The 15,218-nt window shown below is 54.7% G+C and overlaps 1 long non-coding RNA gene and 7 other non-coding genes across 8 annotated transcripts in view; all 8 read right to left on the reverse strand.

Annotated features, from left to right (window-relative positions):
- LOC143272046 (uncharacterized) overlaps positions 1 to 15,218 on the reverse strand; it is a 129,703-nt gene that overhangs the window by 82,440 nt on the left and 32,045 nt on the right. The window lies entirely within an intron of this gene.
- Positions 750 to 843, reverse strand: LOC143271497 (small nucleolar RNA SNORD116). Its single transcript, XR_013048719.1, has one exon. It is a non-coding gene; the product is annotated as a small nucleolar RNA SNORD116 (small nucleolar RNA).
- LOC143271498 (small nucleolar RNA SNORD116) lies at positions 2,839 to 2,932 on the reverse strand. Its single transcript, XR_013048720.1, has one exon. It is a non-coding gene; the product is annotated as a small nucleolar RNA SNORD116 (small nucleolar RNA).
- On the reverse strand, positions 4,927 to 5,020 carry LOC143271499 (small nucleolar RNA SNORD116). The gene has a single exon (XR_013048721.1). It is a non-coding gene; the product is annotated as a small nucleolar RNA SNORD116 (small nucleolar RNA).
- Positions 7,017 to 7,110, reverse strand: LOC143271500 (small nucleolar RNA SNORD116). Its single transcript, XR_013048722.1, has one exon. It is a non-coding gene; the product is annotated as a small nucleolar RNA SNORD116 (small nucleolar RNA).
- On the reverse strand, positions 9,105 to 9,198 carry LOC143271501 (small nucleolar RNA SNORD116). The gene has a single exon (XR_013048723.1). It is a non-coding gene; the product is annotated as a small nucleolar RNA SNORD116 (small nucleolar RNA).
- On the reverse strand, positions 11,194 to 11,287 carry LOC143271502 (small nucleolar RNA SNORD116). The gene has a single exon (XR_013048724.1). It is a non-coding gene; the product is annotated as a small nucleolar RNA SNORD116 (small nucleolar RNA).
- Positions 13,283 to 13,376, reverse strand: LOC143271503 (small nucleolar RNA SNORD116). Its single transcript, XR_013048725.1, has one exon. It is a non-coding gene; the product is annotated as a small nucleolar RNA SNORD116 (small nucleolar RNA).

Here is a 15,218-nt window from a genome sequence, read left to right on the forward strand (position 1 = left end):
TATGTGGGACACCAAAGGCTAGCCAGAGAGCCTGGCACCTCCCAAGACAAGTTGCAACACACAAGGTCTCCAGTGACCAGAAATGCATGCACCCTTGCAAGCCAATTCGCTTTGGCACCCTCCACTGCCCATGAGCAGAGCTCTCAAGGCAGTCTTGATCTACAGCCTGGGACCCAGAGTGCAATTCCTACAAGGAAGGGATCCCTAGCCGGCCTCCAAACAGGCCTTCCTGGAAGAATCACACCCTGCTGAAGACCACTCCGCAAAATAGGTGTCTTTCCTAGCTTTGAGATAGGCTTGAGCCAAGACGGGTGCTCCACTACCATGGGTGGAAGAAAAGCACTCTCACACCTGTCTCCTCCACCAGGAGGCCAGCAGTCTGACCTTAGCGCTCCCCGGTCAAGCTAGTCCACCAAAGGTCTCCAGTGTGCAGATTTCTACACAGGTCAGCACGCCTGTTTCAGGTGGGTGTCCCAAGCTAGCATATTTCTAGAGTGCCTACAAGAGAGCCCAAGGTCCAGGGTCCCATGTCTAGCTGTCAGTCTGGCTTGGGAGAGTGGGGATGGCTGCTTGCTTGCCAGCACGCCCCAAATATTCTCTTTTCCCCATGCCCCTGATGGCTAGCAGAGTGGGGGAAAGATCAAGCCCATGGCAAGAGAGTCTGGCTACTGCTGGAGGGGGGCAGGAGCAGCGGAGTGGTTCTCAGGCCTGTGTCTGACTCCCAGAGGACTTGGGTGAGCCAAGGTGCCGGACCTCAGTTTCGATGAGAGCGGCGGTACTGAGTTTTCACTCATTTTGTTCAGCTTTTCCAAGGAATGTTTGACTGGAAATCATCATCGATCCAAGCACGCTGGAGTGCCCCGGTACAGGGATTTTCAGGGCACTCAGGACAGGGTGGGTGTTGGGGAGTGCGAGAAATACCAAGACATGCCCCGTCTTTGTGCAGGTGGCAACGGGTCTCTGCATGGAAATGGGAAGCAACTTGAGGACCTAAGTCTGCTCCAGGTGCAGACAGGCCCGGGAAGCAGGGATGGTAAGTCCTCGCAGCACCACCAAGACCCCAGGATCCTGAGCACCTGGGACAAGGCATGGGAGGCTTACCTTGGGCCTCAGGCCTTCTCCTGCAGGTCACCAACACCAAGCAACTTCACTCGAGGCTCACTGTTTCAGGTGCCATGAGTCCTGGGCAAAGGAAGCTGGGCCACTCTCTCCGCACTATGGCCTTGCAGGCCACGCAATGCCACACTGTGAAGACATCAAAGCACATGCCAACATTACAGTGGGAAGCGGGCAACTGGCTCTGGGATGGATGGGTGGGCCTGGCTCGTCTCAATGGGCAGATCAGATCACATCTGCCCTCTCACCACTCCTGCTCTGCCCTCACCCTCCAGCATGCCAGGCCACATCGGTGCCAGGTTTCCACCAGGGTCTCAGAGCTTGTCCTTGCCCTGGGTCCCTCCTTCCCTCCGTGCCCTTTCAGATCACCTTGGACCCTCTCTGCAATCAAACCACCAGTGTCGGCCTGACCTACACATCATGGAGCTGCAATGCAGGCAAGCAGACTCTTCCCGAAAAAAGAAAAAAAAAAACCAGGGCCAACTCTTAGCACCTCAATCCTCTAACACTGTGCACTGGGGTCATTAAACAGGGCAAGCTCTACTTGCAGTCTCAAGTTCAAGCTGCTGAGGACGCAGCTCTGGCCATGCTCACTAGCCAACCCAACCCTCCCGACTCCCATCAAATCATCTCTGACAACCAGGTCGGCAACGCTAACCCCGAAATCTGCATCTTTCTCCTGCTAGAAATGCTGAGATCCCGAGGTCAAACCGCCTAAAGTCTCCTCTGAGGACTTCACCACAGGCAGTGGCAGGCACTCTGGCTCAACCAGATCTCTTTTCTCACTCTCTTTCTGCCTCCTTCTGTCTCTTTTTTTGTCTCTTTCTCTTTCTCCTGATTTCTCTCTCTGTCTCTGACCCTGTCTCTGAATTGATGCCACCCTCTGTCAGTCTGTCTTCATGGGACAGACCATGTTCAAGAGCGCTGCCATTTTTGACTGCAATCGAGAACACTGCATCAACACACCGTAACTTATGTGGGACGCCAAGGGCTAGCCAGAGAGCCTGGCACCTCCCAAGACAAGTTGCAACACACAAGGTCTCCAGTGACCAGAAATGCATGCACCCTTGCAAGCCAATTCGCTTTGGCACCCTCCACTGCCCATGAGCAGAGCTCTCAAGGCAGTCTTGATCTACAGCCTGGGACCCAGAGTGCAATTCCTACAAGGAAGGGATCCCTAGCCGGCCTCCAAACAGGCCTTCCTGGAAGAATCACACCCTGCTGAAGACCACTCCGCAAAATAGGTGTCTTTCCTAGCTTTGAGATAGGCTTGAGCCAAGACGGGTGCTCCACTACCATGGGTGGAAGAAAAGCACTCTCACACCTGTCTCCTCCACCAGGAGGCCAGCAGTCTGACCTTAGCGCTCCCCGGTCAAGCTAGTCCACCAAAGGTCTCCAGTGTGCAGATTTCTACACAGGTCAGCACGCCTGTTTCAGGTGGGTGTCCCAAGCTAGCATATTTCTAGAGTGCCTACAAGAGAGCCCAAGTTCCAGGGTCCCATGTCTAGCTGTCAGTCTGGCTTGGGAGAGTGGGGATGGCTGCTTGCTTGCCAGCACGCCCCAAATATTCTCTTTTCCCCATGCCCCTGATGGCTAGCAGAGTGGGGGAAAGATCAAGCCCATGGCAAGAGAGTCTGGCTACTGCTGGAGGGGGGCAGGAGCAGCAGAGTGGTTCTCAGGCCTGTGTCTGACTCCCAGAGGACTTGGGTGAGCCAAGGTGCCGGACCTCAGTTTCGATGAGAGCGGCGGTACTGAGTTTTCACTCATTTTGTTCAGCTTTTCCAAGGAATGTTTGACTGGAAATCATCATCGATCCAAGCACGCTGTAGTGCCCCGGTACAGGGATTTTCAGGGCACTCAGGACAGGGTGGGTGTTGGGGAGTGCGAGAAATACCAAGACATGCCCCGTCTTTGTGCAGGTGGCAACGGGTCTCTGCATGGAAATGGGAAGCAACTTGAGGACCTAAGTCTGCTCCAGGTGCAGACAGGCCCGGGAAGCAGGGATGGTAAGTCCTCGCAGCACCACCAAGACCCCAGGATCCTGAGCACCTGGGACAAGGCATGGGAGGCTTACCTTGGGCCTCAGGCCTTCTCCTGCAGGTCACCAACACCAAGCAACTTCACTCGAGGCTCACTGTTTCAGGTGCCATGAGTCCTGGGCAAAGGAAGCTGGGCCACTCTCTCCGCACTATGGCCTTGCAGGCCACGCAATGCCACACTGTGAAGACATCAAAGCACATGCCAACATTACAGTGGGAAGCGGGCAACTGGCTCTGGGATGGATGGGTGGGCCTGGCTCGTCTCAATGGGCAGATCAGATCACATCTGCCCTCTCACCACTCCTGCTCTGCCCTCACCCTCCAGCATGCCAGGCCACATCGGTGCCAGGTTTCCACCAGGGTCTCAGAGCTTGTCCTTGCCCTGGGTCCCTCCTTCCCTCCGTGCCCTTTCAGATCACCTTGGACCCTCTCTGCAATCAAACCACCAGTGTCGGCCTGACCTACACATCATGGAGCTGCAATGCAGGCAAGCAGACTCTTCCCGAAAAAAGAAAAAAAAAACCAGGGCCAACTCTTAGCACCTCAATCCTCTAACACTGTGCACTGGGGTCATTAAACAGGGCAAGCTCTACTTGCAGTCTCAAGTTCAAGCTGCTGAGGACACAGCTCTGGCCATGTTCACTAGCCAACCCAACCCTCCCGACTCCCATCAAATCATCTCTGACAACCAGGTCGGCAACGCTAACCCCGAAATCTGCATCTTTCTCCTGCTAGAAATGCTGAGATCCCGAGGTCAAACCGCCTAAAGTCTCCTCTGAGGACTTCACCACAGGCAATGGCAGGCACTCTGGCTCAACCAGATCTCCTTTCTCTCTCTCTTTCTGCCTCCTTCTGTCTCTTTTTTTGTCTCTTTCTCTTTCTCCTGATTTCTCTCTCTGTCTCTGCCCTTGTCTCTGAATTGATGCCACCCTCTGTCAGTCTGTCTTCATGGGACAGACCGTGTTCAAGAGCGCTGCCATTTTTGAATGCAAGCGAGAACACTGCATCAACACACCGTAACTTATGTGGGACGCCAAAGGCTAGCCAGAGAGCCTGGCACCTTCCAAGACAAGTTGCAACACACAAGGTCTCCAGTGACCAGAAATGCATGCACCCTTGCAAGCCAATTCGCTTTGGCACCCTCCACTGCCCATGAGCAGAGCTCTCAAGGCAGTCTTGATCTACAGCCTGGGACCCAGAGTGCAATTCCTACAAGGAAGGGATCCCTAGCCGGCCTCCAAACAGGCCTTCCTGGAAGAATCACACCCTGCTGAAGACCACTCCGCAAAATAGGTGTCTTTCCTAGCTTTGAGATAGGCTTGAGCCAAGACGGGTGCTCCACTACCATGGGTGGAAGAAAAGCACTCTCACACCTGTCTCCTCCACCAGGAGGCCAGCAGTCTGACCTTAGCGCTCCCCGGTCAAGCTAGTCCACCAAAGGTCTCCAGTGTGCAGATTTCTACACAGGTCAGCACGCCTGTTTCAGGTGGGTGTCCCAAGCTAGCATATTTCTAGAGTGCCTACAAGAGAGCCCAAGGTCCAGGGTCCCATGTCTAGCTGTCAGTCTGGCTTGGGAGAGTGGGGATGGCTGCTTGCTTGCCAGCACGCCCCAAATATTCTCTTTTCCCCATGCCCCTGATGGCTAGCAGAGTGGGGGAAAGATCAAGCCCATGGCAAGAGAGTCTGGCTACTGCTGGAGGGGGGCAGGAGCAGCGGAGTGGTTCTCAGGCCTGTGTCTGACTCCCAGAGGACTTGGGTGAGCCAAGGTGCCGGACCTCAGTTTCGATGAGAGCGGCGGTACTGAGTTTTCACTCATTTTGTTCAGCTTTTCCAAGGAATGTTTGACTGGAAATCATCATCGATCCAAGCACGCTGGAGTGCCCCGGTACAGGGATTTTCAGGGCACTCAGGACAGGGTGGGTGTTGGGGAGTGCGAGAAATACCAAGACATGCCCCGTCTTTGTGCAGGTGGCAACGGGTCTCTGCATGGAAATGGGAAGCAACTTGAGGACCTAAGTCTGCTCCAGGTGCAGACAGGCCCGGGAAGCAGGGATGGTAAGTCCTCGCAGCACCACCAAGACCCCAGGATCCTGAGCACCTGGGACAAGGCATGGGAGGCTTACCTTGGGCCTCAGGCCTTCTCCTGCAGGTCACCAACACCAAGCAACTTCACTCGAGGCTCACTGTTTCAGGTGCCATGAGTCCTGGGCAAAGGAAGCTGGGCCACTCTCTCCGCACTATGGCCTTGCAGGCCACGCAATGCCACACTGTGAAGACATCAAAGCACATGCCAACATTACAGTGGGAAGCGGGCAACTGGCTCTGGGATGGATGGGTGGGTCTGGCTCGTCTCAATGGGCAGATCAGATCACATCTGCCCTCTCACCACTCCTGCTCTGCCCTCACCCTCCAGCATGCCAGGCCACATCGGTGCCAGTTTTCCACCAGGGTCTCAGAGCTTGTCCTTGCCCTGGGTCCCTCCTTCCCTCCGTGCCCTTTCAGATCACCTTGGACCCTCTCTGCAATCAAACCACCAGTGTCGGCCTGACCTACACATCATGGAGCTGTAATGCAGGCAAGCAGACTCTTCCCGAAAAAAGAAAAAAAAAAAACCAGGGCCAACTATTAGCACCTCAATCCTCTAACACTGTGCACTGGGGTCATTAAACAGGGCAAGCTCTACTTGCAGTCTCAAGTTCAAGCTGCTGAGGACGCAGCTCTGGCCATGCTCACTAGCCAACCCAACCCTCCCGACTCCCATCAAATCATCTCTGACAACCAGGTCGGCAACGCTAACCCCGAAATCTGCATCTTTCTCCTGCTAGAAATGCTGAGATCCCGAGGTCAAACCGCCTAAAGTCTCCTCTGAGGACTTCACCACAGGCAATGGCAGGCACTCTGGCTCAACCAGATCTCCTTTCTCACTCTCTTTCTGCCTCCTTCTGTCTCTTTTTTTGTCTCTTTCTCTTTCTCCTGATTTCTCTCTCTGTCTCTGACCCTGTCTCTGGATTGATGCCACCCTCTGTCAGTCTGTCTTCATGGGACAGACCGTGTTCAAGAGCGCTGCCATTTTTGAATGCAAGCGAGAACACTGCATCAACACACCATAACTTATGTGGGACGCCAAAGGCTAGCCAGAGAGCCTGGCACCTCCCAAGACAAGTTGCAACACACAAGGTCTCCAGTGACCAGAAATGCATGCACCCTTGCAAGCCAATTCGCTTTGGCACCCTCCACTGCCCATGAGCAGAGCTCTCAAGGCAGTCTTGATCTACAGCCTGGGACCCAGAGTGCAATTCCTACAAGGAAGGGATCCCTAGCCGGCCTCCAAACAGGCCTTCCTGGAAGAATCACACCCTGCTGAAGACCACTCCGCAAAATAGGTGTCTTTCCTAGCTTTGAGATAGGCTTGAGCCAAGACGGGTGCTCCACTACCATGGGTGGAAGAAAAGCACTCTCACACCTGTCTCCTCCACCAGGAGGCCAGCAGTCTGACCTTAGCGCTCCCCGGTCAAGCTAGTCCACCAAAGGTCTCCAGTGTGCAGATTTCTACACAGGTCAGCACGCCTGTTTCAGGTGGGTGTCCCAAGCTAGCATATTTCTAGAGTGCCTACAAGAGAGCCCAAGGTCCAGGGTCCCATGTCTAGCTGTCAGTCTGGCTTGGGAGAGTGGGGATGGCTGCTTGCTTGCCAGCACGCCCCAAATATTCTCTTTTCCCCATGCCCCTGATGGCTAGCAGAGTGGGGGAAAGATCAAGCCCATGGCAAGAGAGTCTGGCTACTGCTGGAGGGGGGCAGGAGCAGCGGAGTGGTTCTCAGGCCTGTGTCTGACTCCCAGAGGACTTGGGTGAGCCAAGGTGCCGGACCTCAGTTTCGATGAGAGCGGCGGTACTGAGTTTTCACTCATTTTGTTCAGCTTTTCCAAGGAATGTTTGACTGGAAATCATCATCGATCCAAGCACGCTGGAGTGCCCTGGTACAGGGATTTTCAGGGCACTCAGGACAGGGTGGGTGTTGGGGAGTGCGAGAAATACCAAGACATGCCCCGTCTTTGTGCAGGTGGCAACGGGTCTCTGCATGGAAATGGGAAGCAACTTGAGGACCTAAGTCTGCTCCAGGTGCAGACAGGCCCGGGAAGCAGGGATGGTAAGTCCTCGCAGCACCACCAAGACCCCAGGATCCTGAGCACCTGGGACAAGGCATGGGAGGCTTACCTTGGGCCTCAGGCCTTCTCCTGCAGGTCACCAACACCAAGCAACTTCACTCGAGGCTCACTGTTTCAGGTGCCATGAGTCCTGGGCAAAGGAAGCTGGGCCACTCTCTCCGCACTATGGCCTTGCAGGCCACGCAATGCCACACTGTGAAGACATCAAAGCACATGCCAACATTACAGTGGGAAGCGGGCAACTGGCTCTGGGATGGATGGGTGGGCCTGGCTCGTCTCAATGGGCAGATCAGATCACATCTGCCCTCTCACCACTCCTGCTCTGCCCTCACCCTCCAGCATGCCAGGCCACATCGGTGCCAGTTTTCCACCAGGGTCTCAGAGCTTGTCCTTGCCCTGGTTCCCTCCTTCCCTCCGTGCCCTTTCAGATCACCTTGGACCCTCTCTGCAATCAAACCACCAGTGTCGGCCTGACCTACACATCATGGAGCTGCAATGCAGGCAAGCAGACTCTTCCCGAAAAAAGAAAAAAAAAACCAGGGCCAACTCTTAGCACCTCAATCCTCTAACACTGTGCACTGGGGTCATTAAACAGGGCAAGCTCTACTTGCAGTCTCAAGTTCAAGCTGCTGAGGACGCAGCTCTGGCCATGCTCACTAGCCAACCCAACCCTCCCGACTCCCATCAAATCATCTCTGACAACCAGGTCGGCAACGCTAACCCCGAAATCTGCATCTTTCTCCTGCTAGAAATGCTGAGATCCCGAGGTCAAACCGCCTAAAGTCTCCTCTGAGGACTTCACCACAGGCAATGGCAGGCACTCTGGCTCAACCAGATCTCCTTTCTCACTCTCTTTCTGCCTCCTTCTGTCTCTTTTTTTGTCTCTTTCTCTTTCTCCTGATTTCTCTCTCTGTCTCTGACCCTGTCTCTGGATTGATGCCACCCTCTGTCAGTCTGTCTTCATGGGACAGACCGTGTTCAAGAGCGCTGCCATTTTTGAATGCAAGCGAGAACACTGCATCAACACACCGTAACTTATGTGGGACGCCAAAGGCTAGCCAGAGAGCCTGGCACCTCCCAAGACAAGTTGCAACACACAAGGTCTCCAGTGACCAGAAATGCATGCACCCTTGCAAGCCAATTCGCTTTGGCACCCTCCACTGCCCATGAGCAGAGCTCTCAAGGCAGTCTTGATCTACAGCCTGGGACCCAGAGTGCAATTCCTACAAGGAAGGGATCCCTAGCCGGCCTCCAAACAGGCCTTCCTGGAAGAATCACACCCTGCTGAAGACCACTCCGCAAAATAGGTGTCTTTCCTAGCTTTGAGATAGGCTTGAGCCAAGACGGGTGCTCCACTACCATGGGTGGAAGAAAAGCACTCTCACACCTGTCTCCTCCACCAGGAGGCCAGCAGTCTGACCTTAGCGCTCCCCGGTCAAGCTAGTCCACCAAAGGTCTCCAGTGTGCAGATTTCTACACAGGTCAGCACGCCTGTTTCAGGTGGGTGTCCCAAGCTAGCATATTTCTAGAGTGCCTACAAGAGAGCCCAAGGTCCAGGGTCCCATGTCTAGCTGTCAGTCTGGCTTGGGAGAGTGGGGATGGCTGCTTGCTTGCCAGCACGCCCCAAATATTCTCTTTTCCCCATGCCCCTGATGGCTAGCAGAGTGGGGGAAAGATCAAGCCCATGGCAAGAGAGTCTGGCTACTGCTGGAGGGGGGCAGGAGCAGCGGAGTGGTTCTCAGGCCTGTGTCTGACTCCCAGAGGACTTGGGTGAGCCAAGGTGCCGGACCTCAGTTTCGATGAGAGCGGCGGTACTGAGTTTTCACTCATTTTGTTCAGCTTTTCCAAGGAATGTTTGACTGGAAATCATCATCGATCCAAGCACGCTGGAGTGCCCCGGTACAGGGATTTTCAGGGCACTCAGGACAGGGTGGGTGTTGGGGAGTGCGAGAAATACCAAGACATGCCCCGTCTTTGTGCAGGTGGCAACGGGTCTCTGCATGGAAATGGGAAGCAACTTGAGGACCTAAGTCTGCTCCAGGTGCAGACAGGCCCGGGAAGCAGGGATGGTAAGTCCTCGCAGCACCACCAAGACCCCAGGATCCTGAGCACCTGGGACAAGGCATGGGAGGCTTACCTTGGGCCTCAGGCCTTCTCCTGCAGGTCACCAACACCAAGCAACTTCACTCGAGGCTCACTGTTTCAGGTGCCATGAGTCCTGGGCAAAGGAAACTGGGCCACTCTCTCCGCACTATGGCCTTGCAGGCCACGCAATGCCACACTGTGAAGACATCAAAGCACATGCCAACATTACAGTGGGAAGCGGGCAACTGGCTCTGGGATGGATGGGTGGGCCTGGCTCGTCTCAATGGGCAGATCAGATCACATCTGCCCTCTCACCACTCCTGCTCTGCCCTCACCCTCCAGCATGCCAGGCCACATCGGTGCCAGGTTTCCACCAGGGTCTCAGAGCTTGTCCTTGCCCTGGGTCCCTCCTTCCCTCCGTGCCATTTCAGATCACCTTGGACCCTCTCTGCAATCAAACCACCAGTGTCGGCCTGACCTACACATCATGGAGCTGCAATGCAGGCAAGCAGACTCTTCCCGAAAAAAGAAAAAAAAAAACCAGGGCCAACTCTTAGCACCTCAATCCTCTAACACTGTGCACTGGGGTCATTAAACAGGGCAAGCTCTACTTGCAGTCTCAAGTTCAAGCTGCTGAGGACGCAGCTCTGGCCATGCTCACTAGCCAACCCAACCCTCCCGACTCCCATCAAATCATCTCTGACAACCAGGTCGGCAACGCTAACCCCGAAATCTGCATCTTTCTCCTGCTAGAAATGCTGAGATCCCGAGGTCAAACCGCCTAAAGTCTCCTCTGAGGACTTCACCACAGGCAATGGCAGGCACTCTGGCTCAACCAGATCTCCTTTCTCACTCTCTTTCTGCCTCCTTCTGTCTCTTTTTTTGTCTCTTTCTCTTTCTCCTGATTTCTCTCTCTGTCTCTGACCCTGTCTCTGGATTGATGCCACCCTCTGTCAGTCTGTCTTCATGGGACAGACCGTGTTCAAGAGCGCTGCCATTTTTGAATGCAAGCGAGAACACTGCATCAACACACCGTAACTTATGTGGGACGCCAAAGGCTAGCCAGAGAGCCTGGTACCTCCCAAGACAAGTTGCAACACACAAGGTCTCCAGTGACCAGAAATGCATGCACCCTTGCAAGCCAATTCGCTTTGGCACCCTCCACTGCCCATGAGCAGAGCTCTCAAGGCAGTCTTGATCTACAGCCTGGGACCCAGAGTGCAATTCCTACAAGGAAGGGATCCCTAGCCGGCCTCCAAACAGGCCTTCCTGGAAGAATCACACCCTGCTGAAGACCACTCCGCAAAATAGGTGTCTTTCCTAGCTTTGAGATAGGCTTGAGCCAAGACGGGTGCTCCACTACCATGGGTGGAAGAAAAGCACTCTCACACCTGTCTCCTCCACCAGGAGGCCAGCAGTCTGACCTTAGCGCTCCCCGGTCAAGCTAGTCCACCAAAGGCCTCCAGCGTGCAGATTTCTACACAGGTCAGCACGCCTGTTTCAGGTGGGTGTCCCAAGCTAGCATATTTCTAGAGTGCCTACAAGAGAGCCCAAGGTCCAGGGTCCCATGTCTAGCTGTCAGTCTGGCTTGGGAGAGTGGGGATGGCTGCTTGCTTGCCAGCACGCCCCAAATATTCTCTTTTCCCCATGCCCCTGATGGCTAGCAGAGTGGGGGAAAGATCAAGCCCATGGCAAGAGAGTCTGGCTACTGCTGGAGGGGGGCAGGAGCAGCGGAGTGGTTCTCAGGCCTGTGTCTGACTCCCAGAGGACTTGGGTGAGCCAAGGTGCCGGACCTCAGTTTCGATGAGAGCGGCGGTACTGAGTTTTCACTCATTTTGTTCAGCTTTTCCAAGGAATGTTTGACTGGAAATCATCATCGATCCAAGCACGCTGGAGTGCCCCGGTACAGGGATTTTCAGGGCACTCAGGACAGGGTGGGTGTTGGGGAGTGCGAGAAATACCAAGACATGCCCCGTCTTTGTGCAGGTGGCAACGGGTCTCTGCATGGAAATGGGAAGCAACTTGAGGACCTAAGTCTGCTCCAGGTGCAGACAGGCCCGGGAAGCAGGGATGGTAAGTCCTCGCAGCACCACCAAGACCCCAGGATCCTGAGCACCTGGGACAAGGCATGGGAGGCTTACCTTGGGCCTCAGGCCTTCTCCTGCAGGTCACCAACACCAAGCAACTTCACTCGAGTCTCACTGTTTCAGGTGCCATGAGTCCTGGGCAAAGGAAGCTGGGCCACTCTCTCCGCACTATGGCCTTGCAGGCCACGCAATGCCACACTGTGAAGACATCAAAGCACATGCCAACATTACAGTGGGAAGCGGGCAACTGGCTCTGGGATGGATGGGTGGGCCTGGCTCGTCTCAATGGGCAGATCAGATCACATCTGCCCTCTCACCACTCCTGCTCTGCCCTCACCCTCCAGCATGCCAGGCCACATCGGTGCCAGGTTTCCAACAGGGCCTCAGAGCTTGTCCTTGCCCTGGGTCCCTCCTTCCCTCCGTGCCCTTTCAGATCACCTTGGACCCTCTCTGCAATCAAACCACCAGTGTCGGCCTGACCTACACATCATGGAGCTGCAATGCAGGCAAGCAGACTCTTCCCGAAAAAAGAAAAAAAAAAACCAGGGCCAACTCTTAGCACCTCAATCCTCTAACACTGTGCACTGGGGTCATTAAACAGGGCAAGCTCTACTTGCTGTCTCAAGTTCAAGCAGCTGAGGACGCAGCTCTGGCCATGCTCACTAGCCAACCCAACCCTCCCGACTCCCATCAAATCATCTCTGACAACCAGGTCGGCAACGCTAACCCCGAAATCTGCATCTTTCTCCTGCTAGAAATGCTGAGATCCCGAGGTCAAACCGCCTAAAGTCTCCTCTGAGGACTTCACCACAGGCAATGGCAGGCACTCTGGCTCAACCAGATCTCCTTTCTCACTCTCTTTCTGCCTCCTTCTGTCTCTTTTTTTGTCTCTTTCTCTTTCTCCTGATTTCTCTCTCTGTCTCTGACCCTGTCTCTGGATTGATGCCACCCTCTGTCAGTCTGTCTTCATGGGACAGACCGTGTTCAAGAGCGCTGCCATTTTTGAATGCAAGCGAGAACACTGCATCAACACACCGTAACTTATGTGGGACACCAAAGGCTAGCCAGAGAGCCTGGCACCTCCCAAGACAAGTTGCAACACACAAGGTCTCCAGTGACCAGAAATGCATGCACCCTTGCAAGCCAATTCGCTTTGGCACCCTCCACTGCCCATGAGCAGAGCTCTCAAGGCAGTCTTGATCTACAGCCTGGGACCCAGAGTGCAATTCCTACAAGGAAGGGATCCCTAGCCGGCCTCCAAACAGGCCTTCCTGGAAGAATCACACCCTGCTGAAGACCACTCCGCAAAATAGGTGTCTTTCCTAGCTTTGAGATAGGCTTGAGCCAAGACGGGTGCTCCACTACCATGGGTGGAAGAAAAGCACTCTCACACCTGTCTCCTCCACCAGGAGGCCAGCAGTCTGACCTTAGCGCTCCCCGGTCAAGCTAGTCCACCAAAGGTCTCCAGTGTGCAGATTTCTACACAGGTCAGCACGCCTGTTTCAGGTGGGTGTCCCAAGCTAGCATATTTCTAGAGTGCCTACAAGAGAGCCCAAGGTCCAGGGTCCCATGTCTAGCTGTCAGTCTGGCTTGGGAGAGTGGGGATGGCTGCTTGCTTGCCAGCACGCCCCAAATATTCTCTTTTCCCCATGCCCCTGATGGCTAGCAGAGTGGGGGAAAGATCAAGCCCATGGCAAGAGAGTCTGGCTACTGCTGGAGGGGGGCAGGAGCAGCGGAGTGGTTCTCAGGCCTGTGTCTGACTCCCAGAGGACTTGGGTGAGCCAAGGTGCCGGACCTCAGTTTCGATGAGAGCGGCGGTACTGAGTTTTCACTCATTTTGTTCAGCTTTTCCAAGGAATGTTTGACTGGAAATCATCATCGATCCAAGCACGCTGGAGTGCCCCGGTACAGGGATTTTCAGGGCACTCAGGACAGGGTGGGTGTTGGGGAGTGCGAGAAATACCAAGACATGCCCCGTCTTTGTGCAGGTGGCAACGGGTCTCTGCATGGAAATGGGAAGCAACTTGAGGACCTAAGTCTGCTCCAGGTGCAGACAGGCCCGGGAAGCAGGGATGGTAAGTCCTCGCAGCACCACCAAGACCCCAGGATCCCGAGCACCTGGGACAAGGCATGGGAGGCTTACCTTGGGCCTCAGGCCTTCTCCTGCAGGTCACCAACACCAAGCAACTTCACTCGAGGCTCACTGTTTCAGGTGCCATGAGTCCTGGGCAAAGGAAACTGGGCCACTCTCTCCGCACAATGGCCTTGCAGGCCACGCAATGCCACACTGCGAAGACATCAAAGCACATGCCAACATTACAGTGGGAAGCGGGCAACTGGCTCTGGGATGGATGGGTGGGCCTGGCTCGTCTCAATGGGCAGATCAGATCACATCTGCCCTCTCACCACTCCTGCTCTGCCCTCACCCTCCAGCATGCCAGGCCACATCGGTGCCAGGTTTCCACCAGGGTCTCAGAGCTTGTCCTTGCCCTGGGTCCCTCCTTCCCTCCGTGCCCTTTCAGATCACCTTGGACCCTCTCTGCAATCAAACCACCAGTGTCGCCCTGACCTACACATCATGGAGCTGCACTGCAGGCAAGCAGACTCTTCCCGAAAAAAGAAAAAAAAAAAACAGGGCCAACTCTTAGCACCTCAATCCTCTAACACTGTGCACTGGGGTCATTAAACAGGGCAAGCTCTACTTGCAGTCTCAAGTTCAAGCTGCTGAGGACGCAGCTCTGGCCATGCTCACTAGCCAACCCAACCCTCCCGACTCCCATCAAATCATCTCTGACAACCAGGTCGGCAACGCTAACCCCGAAATCTGCATCTTTCTCCTGCTAGAAATGCTGAGATCCCGAGGTCAAACCGCCTAAAGTCTCCTCTGAGGACTTCACCACAGGCAATGGCAGGCACTCTGGCTCAACCAGATCTCCTTTCTCACTCTCTTTCTGCCTCCTTCTGTCTCTTTTTTTGTCTCTTTCTCTTTCTCCTGATTTCTCTCTCTGTCTCTGACCCTGTCTCTGGATTGATGCCACCCTCTGTCAGTCTGTCTTCATGGGACAGACCGTGTTCAAGAGCGCTGCCATTTTTGAATGCAAGCGAGAACACTGCATCAACACACCGTAACTTATGTGGGACACCAAAGGCTAGCCAGAGAGCCTGGCACCTCCCAAGACAAGTTGCAACACACAAGGTCTCCAGTGACCAGAAATGCATGCACCCTTGCAAGCCAATTCGCTTTGGCACCCTCCACTGCCCATGAGCAGAGCTCTCAAGGCAGTCTTGATCTACAGCCTGGGACCCAGAGTGCAATTCCTACAAGGAAGGGATCCCTAGCCGGCCTCCAAACAGGCCTTCCTGGAAGAATCACACCCTGCTGAAGACCACTCCGCAAAATAGGTGTCTTTCCTAGCTTTGAGATAGGCTTGAGCCAAGACGGGTGCTCCACTACCATGGGTGGAAGAAAAGCACTCTCACACCTGTCTCCTCCACCAGGAGGCCAGCAGTCTGACCTTAGCGCTCCCCGGTCAAGCTAGTCCACCAAAGGTCTCCAGTGTGCAGATTTCTACACAGGTCAGCACGCCTGTTTCAGGTGGGTGTCCCAAGCTAGCATATTTCTAGAGTGCCTACAAGAGAGCCCAAGGTCCAGGGTCCCATGTCTAGCTGTCAGTCTGGCTTGGGAGAGTGGGGATGGCTGCTTGCTTGCCACCACGCCCCAAATATT

Source organism: Peromyscus maniculatus, chromosome 1 (genome assembly GCF_049852395.1).
Source record: "Peromyscus maniculatus bairdii isolate BWxNUB_F1_BW_parent chromosome 1, HU_Pman_BW_mat_3.1, whole genome shotgun sequence".
In the NCBI taxonomy this organism is placed as follows: domain Eukaryota; kingdom Metazoa; phylum Chordata; class Mammalia; order Rodentia; family Cricetidae; genus Peromyscus; species Peromyscus maniculatus.